The sequence below is a fragment of the Aedes albopictus genome, chromosome 1 (genome assembly GCF_035046485.1).
Source record: "Aedes albopictus strain Foshan chromosome 1, AalbF5, whole genome shotgun sequence".
Classification (NCBI taxonomy): domain Eukaryota; kingdom Metazoa; phylum Arthropoda; class Insecta; order Diptera; family Culicidae; genus Aedes; species Aedes albopictus.
In genome coordinates this window covers 149951260-149965082 of record NC_085136.1, presented here as the reverse complement: position 1 = coordinate 149965082, position 13823 = coordinate 149951260, and the positions used below count along the sequence as shown (strand labels likewise).

Below are 13823 nucleotides of genomic sequence, written 5' to 3'. Positions count from 1 at the left end.
GTGTGCCAAATTGCAAACAAACAAATTTTCGCATCGCGGTGAACTTTGTGATAAATGGAGCGTCGTCCGATAAATCTCATAATCAGACCGGTACCGTTGCCAACCAGGCACACCTTTCCAGATAACCGGCCTCGATGCAGAGCAGCGTCTCGTACCTCCGGTCATCATTTGCAACAGATAAGTAGGGGAACAAAGCCCAAAATGCTAAGATGGGGTAAAATGGCCCAACTCATAAAATCATTCCTGAATGGGACTTGATCATTACTATAGGTGAATGGTGTCAAGATATGTTTACATCGAACATTCTTCTAGAAGCTAGGCCACCAAAATCACGGAAAATCTTTTGATTTCCCAATGCAAATTGTCAACTTCCGGTTTTTCATGCCTGCAGTTAAGGTTTTCTGGTGATTTTATTACCAGCCAAGCGTTTCCAACGAGATTGAGGCACACATGGTTGTTGATGTCTACGCTTTCCATGTTAGGGGTCATTCAAATATTACCTACAGTCTGTTTATAACACAGTCCCGCAAAGAGTGAAACCAAATCTACCTATCGAACTGTCAAATCGGCTACCTATCGAGCACGCCAGCAAAATTATGAAAACAAAGTCTAGCGAAGAAGAAGAACAACAATCAAAAGAAGCCGTCTTTGCGTGTCTCTATATATACAGTCTCTAATATTACCATCATCGTTTTGCGGGAATGGGGGTAACACTCCATTTATTGAGTATTAGAAAGAAATGGACAGAGGGGGGAAAAGGAGTTGGAAATGCCCGAAAACTGATGGACGTAATTTTTGAATGTTTTCATGAAGTGGAATCTTACCCAGATGAACAGTGACAGATGGTCTTTTTGCACCACTTCCGTTTTACGAATCAGTTTTTAAAATCGCTAAAATCGATGAAAATGCAATAGTTAAAAAAAAAAAAAAGACGCGGACACCGTCTTTATGCAATAGTTTAGTGAATATTTTTGCTGAAGTATCGAGCAAATATTGTCTAGTTGCTGTTACCACTTTGAAATCCCAACAAAAGAGGCTAATTATCATTGAAAACGATGAAAGTTTGAAAAATGGCATTTTACCCCACTTGACCCTACTAGTTGTTGAGTTTCACAATGTGTATCATGGTCTGCAGGCCGATGAAATGACCCCCGATTGCACGGGAATCGACGTCCTGGATGTGGTTTGGTCACCCCCTTTCCATTGGCTTATCTAGATTTTTTTCCTAGGGGGTGCCAGTTTCAGTGGCTTCCAGATTGTTTTTTTTTTGTTAAAGGAAATACCGGTCCACCCTCAATTTCTCAGTCGCGGGAAAAATGAGCCCACAAATTTTCAAACGCACTATATTTTAGAGAATAGCTTTTTTGAAAAATTCGATCCGCTGTACTTATTTAACACTTAACTTGCCATGGCGGTACGAATACTTGATAAATTGATTGCGTATAATACATGGAATTTGTATTTTTACTTTGAGCATAACAATCATCGCGACAACCCCTTTGTTGTATGGATCAAACACTATAAAATATACACAACTTTGCGTGTAACTGGTATTCATTGTGACATCCTCTTTGTTTTATTGCATGATAACAACCCTTATTAGAATAGTTTTCAAGAACAATTGTAAAAGTTATAAATAGTTAAAATTTCAAAATCAAGATACATATTTGCATTTTTGGTTTACCACAAAATTAATGGCGACAGTGTTGTTTTATTAGTTGAGCACTACCACGTGTACATGAGAATACTTTTACAGGGAAATTATATTTCGAATAATCGAGCCTGGTTTGTACGTGTTAAAGCATTGTCCAGTTAGAATCCGGACGCAGATAATCACTTATATCTCAGAGGTAGAATAACAAACAGAAATGATGAAGCCCTCAAAACAAATATAATTTACTTTGGTTTCATGGAAAAATATCATTAAAATTATTTAATTTAATTTTTAATACATTTTCTCATTTTCTCCGTGATTACTTCCTTAAAAATCTGCACAATGGTAGTTAATTTTAACATCAACCCCTTCGGCGGATTTGTTTAACAATCAGGTCATCTCTGTAGTGTCCTGAGACCCTCTACCAATCTGATTAGGATGCCAAAGAAACTTTGCCAAATATTTCTCTTCTTGCGAAATTGATAGCTATTCAGTGAATTCCAAAGAAGCGAAATTTGAGTGTTTTTTCGTTAATAAACATTATCCAACAGTGATGACACCACTGCACATCTCAGGCTGTCGTGATAGCTCACCAAATTAGCTCAAACCTCTACAGATCCCTTGTGTGCATTTTTGGAAAGCAGCACGCGATTCTTGAGGTTATCATCTTTGTACACATTTGGTGTCAAAATCGTGATGTGAGAAAACGATGTCCAGAGCTCGAACTTCCTGGCAAATCTTGGAATTCCAAGCAGATTTATCCATGAACATAAACTTCAATCTTCCTTGGGCACTTCCTCATGGCATGGTTAACAACATCTGTGCACATCACACATAATGGTTATGGAGACATTAACATTTTTCTCGACTGTCGTACCTGACCATGCTTAATTTCCAGCGTGTTTGTGCAAGATTTTTTTCCTTCACTTGTCTTCAATCTGAAATAACATTTCACTCGTAGCAAGAAAATCGATGAAATTTTCACCATCAATAGAGGACTTGTTTATGATCAGACTGCTGTAAAAAAAATATGATTATGATCATTGAGAGCGTCACAATAAATTATCCTTTGCGTCCGGATTCTAACTGGACAATGCTTTATACAAGAAATTTATGTTTTCGTCAAAACATTCTTTCGGTTATTCCTCAGGGAATATTCCCGGTAATTCATAATCTCCCAGTAATTCGTTTGGATTTGACAAATTTCTTCAAGTTATATCTTTGGATCTATCTTTAAGAATTTATTTCGTAGTATGTTGGGGATTTGATACTAAAAACCTTTCACACATCCTTTGAACATTTCATCGGCAATTCCATTAGGAGTTTATTTAGCTTTTTATTTCATTGGCAAATCCTTTGAAATGTTTTCTCGGGGGTTCCTTCGCCAATTTTTTAGTAGTCTTTCAAGCATTGTTTTGTTAATGTCAACAAGTCTATCGATATTTACTTTTTAAATTTCTCTAAATTACTTTTCAGGCAATTCCTTTGAGAATTCTTTTAGTGAAGCCTTTGGTTATCCATTCGACAATGGTTGGGAACATCTTCACAATTTTTCTGGAAATTCTTCGGCAAGTCATTCTACTTTTTTGGGTTTTCGTCGTTTTTTTAGACTTTCATTATCTATGCTATTCTGTATTCCTTAGCCGATTCATCAGAAATTTTTCCATGAATCGCTTCTATAATTTTATTGAAAAATTTTCAGACAATTTCTTCTAGATTTCTTCAGTAATTGTGTAAGGAATTCCTACAGTAGATGATTTTGGAATACCTTCGGCAATTTCTTGCATTGAAAATTTATTTGGGAATTTCATCTGCAATTCCTTTGGAAATTTTGGAAGCTTCGATTATTTCTTTGGGAACTTCTTTGGTAATTCGTTTGGAAATTGATTTGGAAAATTTATTGGAAATTTGCTTCGGGAATTCATTTGAAAAAAAAAGTTTTTTTTTAATTCTGTTACGGTGATTCTACGAAAATTACATTTGGAGTTCTTTCTAATTTTTTTCAGAAATTCCTTCGATGTCTTCGGAAAATTCTTGGAAAATTTCTTTGGAAATTTTTTTGTGAATGTTTGTGGAATTTTTTATGGAATATATGTCGGCAATTTATTTTGAAATTGGATTTGGTCAATTTCTTTAAAAAGGCTTAATATTTTTTCAGGAATTCCTCTGGTAATTCTTAAATGAATTCTGTTGGCAAATACTTTGACAGTTTGAAGGTAATTTTGATGTTTTTACCAACAATCTCTTTGGGAATTTGTCAGGAAATTTTTCGTGAGTTTCATAGGATTTTCTTTGAGCAAGCCCAGTTGAGAATTTGTGAATTACCAGTTCAGCAATTCTCGGAAGCAATAAATATAAATACAATTAAATAATAAAGAATTACAGAAATAATCATGGTAAAATTGCCTGAGAAATTTGCAAAATAACTGAAAAAGAAATTGCTGAAATAATTTCAGAGGAATAGCCATTGCAATTATAAGAAAATATCCAAAGAATTAGCTGATTAAACTCCATTGAAACTATCTAAGAAATTAAAAAAAAAACAACTATGCCGAAGCAATCCTCAAAGAATTGGTCACACTACGGTCTAGCGAAAACGGAGTCGTGGGTTCGAATCCCACCAGAACTCGTTTTTTTTTTCGAAAATTCATCTCCCAATTTGTCAATCACCAAGATTCTGTGCCTTCTTATTAATTTCAAGTTTTTTCCGTACAATCCTATAGGATTTCACTAGAGATTTCGCTAGTAATACCTTCTAAGATTTCTCTGGAAATTTCTACTCTTCCCGAAATTTGTTTAGGGATGCCTCTAGAGATTTGTATCAGGATTTCTTCAGCTGAAATTCCTTGTAGAAGGCCAAGAGGAATTCCAGGATATCTAGAGTAATCCATGAAAAAAAAAAACTCTAGAGGTATTCCTGGATGAGTGTTTGAAAAAATGCCTGGAAGAATCAAAGGAATTTTCGAAAGTATCCTAGGAAAACTGCCTAGGAGAATCCTAGCAAGAGTGCCAGGAGAAATCCCTAGAGGAATTCCTGAAGGTATCACAGTAAGAATTTCTGGAGGAGACCTTAGAGGAATTCCTGAAACATTAGAAGCAGCAAGAAACGCTTATGTAATCCCAGGAGGAGTTCCTGGATGAAAGCCAAGCGGGATCTTTGAAAAAAAAAACCAATAAAAATTATTTTGAGAAATCCCAGGAAAAAATAGTATTTCCAGGAGAAAACATCGACGGTATTTCTGCAAGGCTCCTAGAAAGATTGCCTTGAATAATCCTAGCAAGTTTTTTGGAGAATCCCTGGATAAATTCTTAGAGGAATCCCTAGAAGAATTCCGGGAGGTATAACAGTAAGAATTTCTGGAGGAGTGTGAGGAGGAATTGCTGGATGAACCACAGCAGGAATAGCTTGAGAAATCCAGCTGAAATTCCTGGAGGAAGGCCAAGAGGAGTTCCTTGAGGAATCTCATGAGAATTTATGAGAGAATCCTTGGATAAACTATATCGGATAAAAAATCCTAGAGGAATCACCGGAGAGCTTCTGAAGAAATCATAGGAAAAATCTCAGAAGGTATTCTTAGAAGGATTCTGTGGTGTATCATTGTAGAAATCTTAGTAGGAATTGCTGGAGGGAGCTATACAAGAATTTATAGGGAAACCCTGTCAGGAATGCCTGGGGGAATCCAAAGGAGAAAATCATGGAATTCCTAGAGAAGTCCCTGCAAGGACCGGTAGAGGTATTCTGGAAGAATCTATGGGGAAGGCCCTGAAGGAATTGCAGGAAGATTTTCTGAAGAAATCTCAGGACGGTTTCTCGGAAGAATTGTAGCCATAATGCTAGGATAAATTCGTGTAGGAATCACTAGAAGAATTCCTAGACTATCATAGTAACAATTTCTGAAGGAATTGTTGGACGATCCGCAGGAGGAGTTGTTTGTGGTATTTTTGGTGGAAGGCCAAATGGATTTTCCGCAGGAATTCCATCAGGAATTTCTGGAGGAATCTTTGGATAAAATCTCTGGAGGAATTCCTGGATGGGTCCTTGGAGAAATCCCTGGTGTAACAACAAAAGAGATTTCTGCAAGAATCCCAGTAAGATTGCCTGGAAAGATGCCAGCAAATAGACAGGAGTAAGCTCTAAAGAAAACCGTAGCATAATTTCTGAAGTACCACAGTAAGAATTTCTGGAAGAAGAATAGCTGGAAGAACCGCAGGAATTGCTTGAGGAATCCCAGCATATCTGAAGGAATTCTTAGATTTCCGGGAGGTTTCATAGAAGTAATTTCTGGAGGAATCCTAGAATCAGCAATGCCGGTGGTATCCTAAAAGAAGTTCCTCTAATATATGCCTAGAGGAATACATACAGTACTCCTTGAAAGAATCGGTAGAAGTATACTGGAGGAATCCCTGATGGAATCGCAAGTGGAATTTCTGGAGGAATCTCAGTAAGATATCCCGAAAGTGTTGCAACAAGTAAGTAGGGCAGGAGTCCTAATTTTTCTGAATATAATTCTGAAGGAGTACTAATGGGAATTGCTTGAAGATTTCCAGCTGGAATTCATGAAGGCCAATAGAAGTTCTTGGAGAAATCCCCTGTGGCGTTTTTGAAAGTGCCTTTGGAGGAAGTCCTGATTAAATCCTTGAATAAATTTCTGGAATAATCACCGAAGGGATTTTTAGACAATTTCCAGGTAGATTTTCCGGAAGAATTGTCGGAAGATCTTCCTTAGTAGAGTACTCTTGCTTGCGTCACTTGGCGCAGTTCGGTCGTCCGAGCGTGTGACCGTGCCGAGCTCTCGACGCATACTAATTAGACACCAGCAAAACAAACTGCCTGGTGGTTAGGTATGCGGAGTGCGAGAGTAAGTCTCGGCTTCATATAAATAATTCGCTTGCACTGGTAGTTAGTGGGTACAAACAGGAGTGTTTTGTGGATTGGCAACTAAGCCGAAAATAGAGATGAGTTTGTGAAATAGGAGTGTTCACGGTGCGGCTTCGGAGTCAGTTTGGCTTTCTATTCCGCAGAACCATTACCTGTTCTGCGGCTTAGCTGGTTAAAGCGCCGGTCTAGCGAATACGGAGTCGTGGGTTCGAATCCCACCAGAACGCGATTTTTTTCACAAACTTCATCTCCCAATTTGCCAATTAGCAACATTTCGTGCCTTCTAATTACAAGTTTCTCCAGTATGTTTCAGACATACCAGCAAACCTGGTAAAATGCCAGTAAAATGGGCAATATGTATCATTGTGTCCATGGAGAAGTATGTTGATTGTTCTTACCGATATTCAAAACGCCAAAACGTACAACAGGTTACTTATATACGGTGTTACGGGTATAAATATTTGTTACAATAATAAGACAAAATAATTGTTTAATGTGTTCTAAATGTAACATTCGTGAGTTCTTTGTGTTTAATGTTTCAATTTGATTTGTAAATATTCGTCTAATTTTAATACACATTTATAGGGTTCTGGAAGAATAGTGGCACATGAAGTGCAATCCTATTTTGATTGCCAACTTTCAGGCTATTTCGTTCACCGGATAAATACCAGAGATACAAACCTTTCCCTGACACGGACTTCAAGTTATTGAGCTCAAGTGTCGAAACCCGAAACGGGATGCCCGATTAGGATTAGTTTTCCTAGACAAAACCAAGCTATGAACACAGCAACAAATGCTGTGAACTAAAAGGCATACTGCCAACTAAAATACAATTCCAGGATGACTGATGGACCTAAACCAATAAATGAAACCTCGTCATCCTGTGATCGGAAGATGTTATCCATCTGGATAACAGGGCCCTTTTATGTTATATGTTGTGCTGTGTGGATTTGTGATGTCTGTATAATGTGCATTTGTAAGGTTCTCTGTGTATCGTGATACTTTGTAATAATTAATTTCTTTTATTTTTGTAACAAATTAATTATTGCAAAGTATTAACATATCACGATACACATAGAACCTTACAAATGCATAAATAAGAGACATCACAAATTGACACAAGACAACACATAACAAAAATGTGCCCTGTTATCCAGATGGATAACATCTTCCGATCACAGGATGACGAGGTTTCATTTATTGGTTTAGGTCCATCAGTCATCCTGGAATTGTATTTTAGTTGGCAGTATGCCTTTTAGTTCACAGCATTTGTTGCTGTGTTCATAGCTTGGTTTTGTCTAGGAAAACTAATCCTAATCGGGCATCCCGTTTCGGGTTTCGACACTTGAGCTCAATAACTTGAAGTCCGTGTCAGGGAAAGGTTTGTATCTCTGGTATTTATCCGGTGAACGAAATAGCCTGAAAGTTGGCAATCAAAATAGGATTGCACTTCATGTGCCACTATTCTTCCAGAACCCTATAAATGTGTATTAAAATTAGACGAATATTTACAAATCAAATTGAAACATTAAACACAAAGAACTCACGAATGTTACATTTAGAACACATTAAACAATTATTTTGTCTTATTATTGTAACAAATATTTATACACGTAACAACGGGTGTGCTTATATTTTATTCGAATGTACCATTAATACATATTGGAATTATTGTGTGAAGTTTTAAATTTTAGGTAACTATCAAGGAAAAATTCTAGGGGGTGCCAAATTTATTCTAGGGGGTGCCAGGCACCCCTGGAACCCCCCCTAGCTACGCCAATGCCCCTTTCGGATGCTGCAACCGGAGGAATTTGGCACTGCACCGCGTCACGGTTGGTTTTCTGGATAGGTGTTCTTGATTGGCAGCGATAATGGAACGATAAGAATCAAAATCGGATGCTTGAGTTTTTTTTATGTATCAAACTGATCACACGCGAGAACTGTTGCTCTTGCTCAAGAATGATTAATTTAGGATAACTACGAGCGTTTAGACCCGTCGTTGCAAACTTGTGCTTCTCCCCAGAAATAGGTCTTTTAAGTATAAAAATAAACATGCCATTTCGATGACAATTTATACTGCTAATTATGTTAAAGAATTTCATGTTGTTACTCACGAAATTTGATTCTATGTTTTTTGAATAATGGCGAGAACTGGTCTCCTTCGAGTGCAATACCTGCAATAAAAATAAAATAACACAAAAATATTAGAAAAATGAAATATGCACAAGGATTACCAAATATTGAAATTCACGTTAATAACTAAAATAAAAAACACGAGAAAATTCTCACCAAATTCCTTGGACTTCGTACGTGCCATACTCATATGGGAATGTTCATAAGTTACGTAACAGTTAGAGGTGGAGACTGGGAGGCAATGTTCTAACTAACAATGATAGCTGTATAACAGCTCATTCAGCCAAAATTTTTAAAATAAAGCTTAAGATCGGCTTCTTCGTCTACATTACAGCAAAAATGGATGTTGGGGTGTGACGACCCATACAACAATTTCAGAGGTCTTACACAAGAAGTGTGACGGAGGGAGCTTGCTTACCTTACCGATCAGGCTAAGACCGGGGTGGCCTCTGCTGTACATAGTAGCCGTGTTCATTCCGCACTCCGCGTAGTGTCCGTAGATCGTCCTCCACTTGATCGACCCACCTAGCTCGCTGCGCACCACGTCTACTTGTGCCGGTCAGATCACTTTCGAGAACCATTTTAGTCAGGTTGCTATCCGACATCCTGATGACGTGACCCGTCCACCGTAGCCCCCGATTTTCGCGGTGTAGACTCTCCGCAGCTGATGCAGCTCGTGGGTTATTCGCCTTTTCCAAGTCCCGTCTTCCATCTGCACTCCGCCGTAGATGGTACGCAACACCTTCCGTTCGAAGACTCCAAGGGCGCGTTGGTCCTCTTCACGTAGGTTCCATGTTTCGTGCCCATATAGGACTACCGGTCTAATAAGCGTTTTGTAGATAGTTAACTTCGTGTTACGGCGAGCTTTATTCGATCGAAGAATTCTGCGGAGTACAAAGTAAGCACGATTTCCTGCCACAACGCGCCTCTGAATTTCTCTGCTGGTGTCTTTGTCGGCGGTCACCAGTGAGCCCAAGTACACGAGTTCTTCAACTGTCTCGATTTCATCACCGTCGGTATAAATTCGGGGTGGCGGGCGCGGTGATTCCTCCCTGGAGCCCTTTGCCATCGTGTACTTTGTCTTCGACACATTAATGACTAATCCGATTCGCCTGGTTTAACTCTTTAGTCGGATGTACGTTTCCGCCATCGTCTCAAATTTATGAGCAATAATATCAATGTCATTAGCGAAACCAAGCAGCTGAACGGACTTCGTGAAAATCGTTCCACCCGTGTTTATCACCGCTCTCCTAATTACACCCTCTAAAGCAATGTTGAACAGCAAGCACAAAAGAGCATTCCCCTTGCCGTAGCCCTCTGCGAGATTCAAAGGGACTCGAGAGTATCCCTGATACTCGAACTACGCACATCACTCAATCCATCGTTGTTGCCTTGATCAATCGTATCAGTTTATCCGGGAATCCGTATTCGTGCATAATCTGCCATAGCTGTTCTCGATTGATTTTATCATACGCCGATTTGAAATCGATAAACAAGTGATGTGTGGGCACGTTGTATTCGCGGCATTTCTGCAACACCTGGCGGATGGCGAACATCTGGTCCGTTGTAGCGCGTTCACTCATGAATCCAGCCTGATATTGCCCCACGAACTCTCTTGCAATTGGTGATAGACGGCGGCATAAAATTTGAGAGAGTATCTTGTAGGCAGCGCTCAGTAGTGTGATTTTGCGGTAGTTCCCGCAATCCAACTTGTCGCCCTTTTTGTAGATGGGGCACACGATACCTTCCATCCATTCCTCCGATAATACACCCCCCCCCCTCCCAAATCTTGGTAATGACCCAGTGTAGTGCTCTCACCAGTGTTTCTCCATCGTGTATTAGAAGCTCGCTTGGTAGTTGATCTATTCCAGTGGCTTTGTTGTTTTACAACCTGCCAACCTCCTCCTCAATTTCTTGGAGGCCAGGGGCCGGAAGTATGTCGTCCTGTGCACGTACTCCTAGATCTGTTACCACGCCACCTTCGGTACTTGCAACGTCGACATTGAGGTGCTCATCGTAATGCTGCCGCCACCTCTCGACCACCTCACGCTCGTTCGTGAGAATATTCCCGTGTTTATCTCAGCAAATGTCGGCTTGGAGGGAGGAGGGGGCTTAAAATAGATATTATTTGCGTAACGTAATGCATGGACGTTCCGTTAGTTCAAATGCCATATCCAATGAGCATACTTTGTACCTTGCATTACCTTTAACTCAACTATGCCATCAATTGAATCTCAATGATTTACCTCTCCAGTGCGACATCATGCGAAAACGCATCCAGCCACCCGCTAGAAAAAGGCAATTAATTAACCCAATTACCATTCTGCTGTCACATCCCATTAGTAATTAATTTTCTTGTCACCAACGTGCGAGCGTGACGTCACACGGTCATGTGCGGGAAAACGCGACCAGCCAGCCAACCAGCATTATACGCTTCCATCATTCACGAACCACCGTCACCCGTCAGAACGTACACCGTACCACCCAAGCCACCCCCAATCCACCCACAGGCAAACATGTATACTTTTAATAATCTCATTTGCACGTAGCCAGCCGACGACTTTCGCTCGCTGATCTTCACAGCACAGCCAGCCAGCCGGGGAACCGAGCGCCACCGCATTGCGAGATCTGAGTTGGTTGCCTACAGTTCTCCCTACATCGCCACGCCGTCAGGAGAGGAGAAAAGCAATCCTGAAACCGGCGCCGCCGCCGCCGCCCGTCACGGAAAGCTCAACGCTCATAAAAATTAAAAATTCATAAACATGCCCGGAATGCGATTGTGTGCCTTGGTGGGGCGCTGAAAACTTGCAGTACAGTAGAGTGCACGTGAAGGTGCATTCTAGGGGATATTGGTACAAATGGACGGCGTCGTCATTTGAGGTCCCTCAAAATTTGCAGTTAGGAGGTCCCATTCCAGAAAAAGATTTCGTCTTGCTACACGAAGCCTTTGTATGACATCTGTTTATATTGTTCCACCCAGATTAATGCTCAACTTCTATTGTAACATACTCCAGCCAGGTATTCCAACGCATTTTACCGCACTGTCCCCCAACCACCCACAATGGAAAGTGGAAATGCATCGAGCTGCCGTGCCACGACAATAACAGCAGCCTCTGCGAGTGAAACCTCTTTGGCAACCGCATAGAATTGAGGATGGATGGGCCAGGCACTTGTGCCAGCTTACGAAACGAACATTGCAGTACGCGATTTTTCGTAAGCTTCGCGGTGAATTAAAATAGTGCGGTTTGTACATATAGGTACCGTCAAATGGGGTAACTTGCAACACTTTTCGACTTTGAAGCAATATCATTGAAAATCTAAACATTTGAAACATCCTGTGAAGCATCGTGTACGCTAATTACCCCGAGTAGAATACTATGCAGCAGTTGGTTTACCAAAATACGTTGCCACCTAATCAGGAGGTGCGAAATACATGCTTGTTGCAAGTTTCCCCATCTGTGGGGTAACTTGCAACATAGGACATGAAGCTAAGTTAGCTATCATTAAACAGCACTAACATTCTTGTATTTAGTCGTATTGTAAATTTTTGATGTTATGCATGAAACATACCATGAAAAGATGTACACTAACCAATTGACATATAATTTTCATGAAAGGATTGATAGTTATTGCAAGCGAGAGTATATCGTTTAGCAACAGGTCTCACGTCCCTCAAACACAAAATATATATGATTCTCGTGACTTAGCACTCAGTACAAAATGTCAACAATGATTATTGTCATTTCTTGAAAAGGTAGAGTGAGTCATCTTCAAGCAGTTTTCAGTTTGAAGTAGTGTTTGGCAATTTCAGCTAAATTAACATGATTGAAATACAGCTATTCTACTTTGTTAATGTCAAACTCGCTAATTTGGGTATTGAACTGAAATAATTTACTCCATCTAGGTCAGATTTGATGTTGGTGATTGCTTTACAGCGTTTATAAACAAAAATGAACTTTTAACATGATAAAACATGAATAAAACTTCAAAATGTGGTATTTCCCAACAATGACCTTCAAACGTGCAAAAAAATGTAAAAAAAGAATTGTCATTTGAAAATGAACGCGTTACGTAATCAACAAATGATCCATTTCGGTTATTTCTGTCAAATATATCGTGAAATGAAGATAAATAATAGAAGGTTTCGTCAAATTCAACTGTTGCAAGTTACCCCATAGTGGTTCTCGAATATAATAATGATTTTTTGCATTACTTAGTCGATAAGTTTATCAAACTTTTATCGTTTAGCTAAGCTTACTATTAGGTACCCTAACTGCAAGCAAGGTCATCAGACTTATCGCACTTACCATAAAGGAGAGGTCAAGCACGATTTTCATACTTGTTTTTTATGAATAAAATGAGCAATCCGTTTTAGCAGTGTAGCTAAACCATAAACAAAGAAATAGAGCTAATTTTTATACTGAATCGATCTTTGATACACATAATCTCTATAACCGAAATAGAAGGGCATACTAGTTTTCATTATTATTAGAAAATGCTTCACATTTAGTGTATGTCATCGTGTTGCAAGTTACACCGCTGTTGCAAGTAACCCCGTTTGACGGTACACTGAGGATACTGCAACTCCGAAAATCATACGAATCAACTATGATTTTTTGCCACAAGAATTTCTTGCGAAAATCATAGTTACGAACTATGATTTTGGCTTCAAAGCGCCAACTATTATTGTCATACTGTTACTGTATAAATTTCATTACACTCACGTATGAAAATCATACCGATAACGTATAAAAACTGAAAGTATGTCTTATGACTATCATACATATTTTTGTGAAATATTTTGCACAAATTTAAAAAAAAAAAATGCAACCTGGAATCGAACCAGGAACGTCAAGGTTGGCGAGCGCGTGCTTTACTCATACGCCCATCGACACTTCGGAAGTTGAAATGGTTAGAAGCCAATAAAAGGTTTTATTGTTTTTTAGCAATGGTGTTTCATAACACATCTTATGATTTTCATACGATGCTTCTTATGACATTTTTCATACAACAAGTCTTATGGATTTCGCTTTTCAATGTATGAAAAGCATACGAGAACTATGAAATGATGAAAAAAATAAAAATAACCGATTCATAAGATGTAAACTATGAAAAACATACGATCCTCAGTGTACATTTTCGCAGGGAGAAAATACC

At 39.2% G+C, this 13823-nt stretch overlaps 1 protein-coding gene across 5 annotated transcripts in view; it reads right to left on the bottom strand.

Annotated features, from left to right (window-relative positions):
- Positions 1–13823, bottom strand: part of LOC109425028 (fasciclin-1) — a 622197-nt gene that overhangs the window by 313361 nt on the left and 295013 nt on the right. The window lies entirely within an intron of this gene.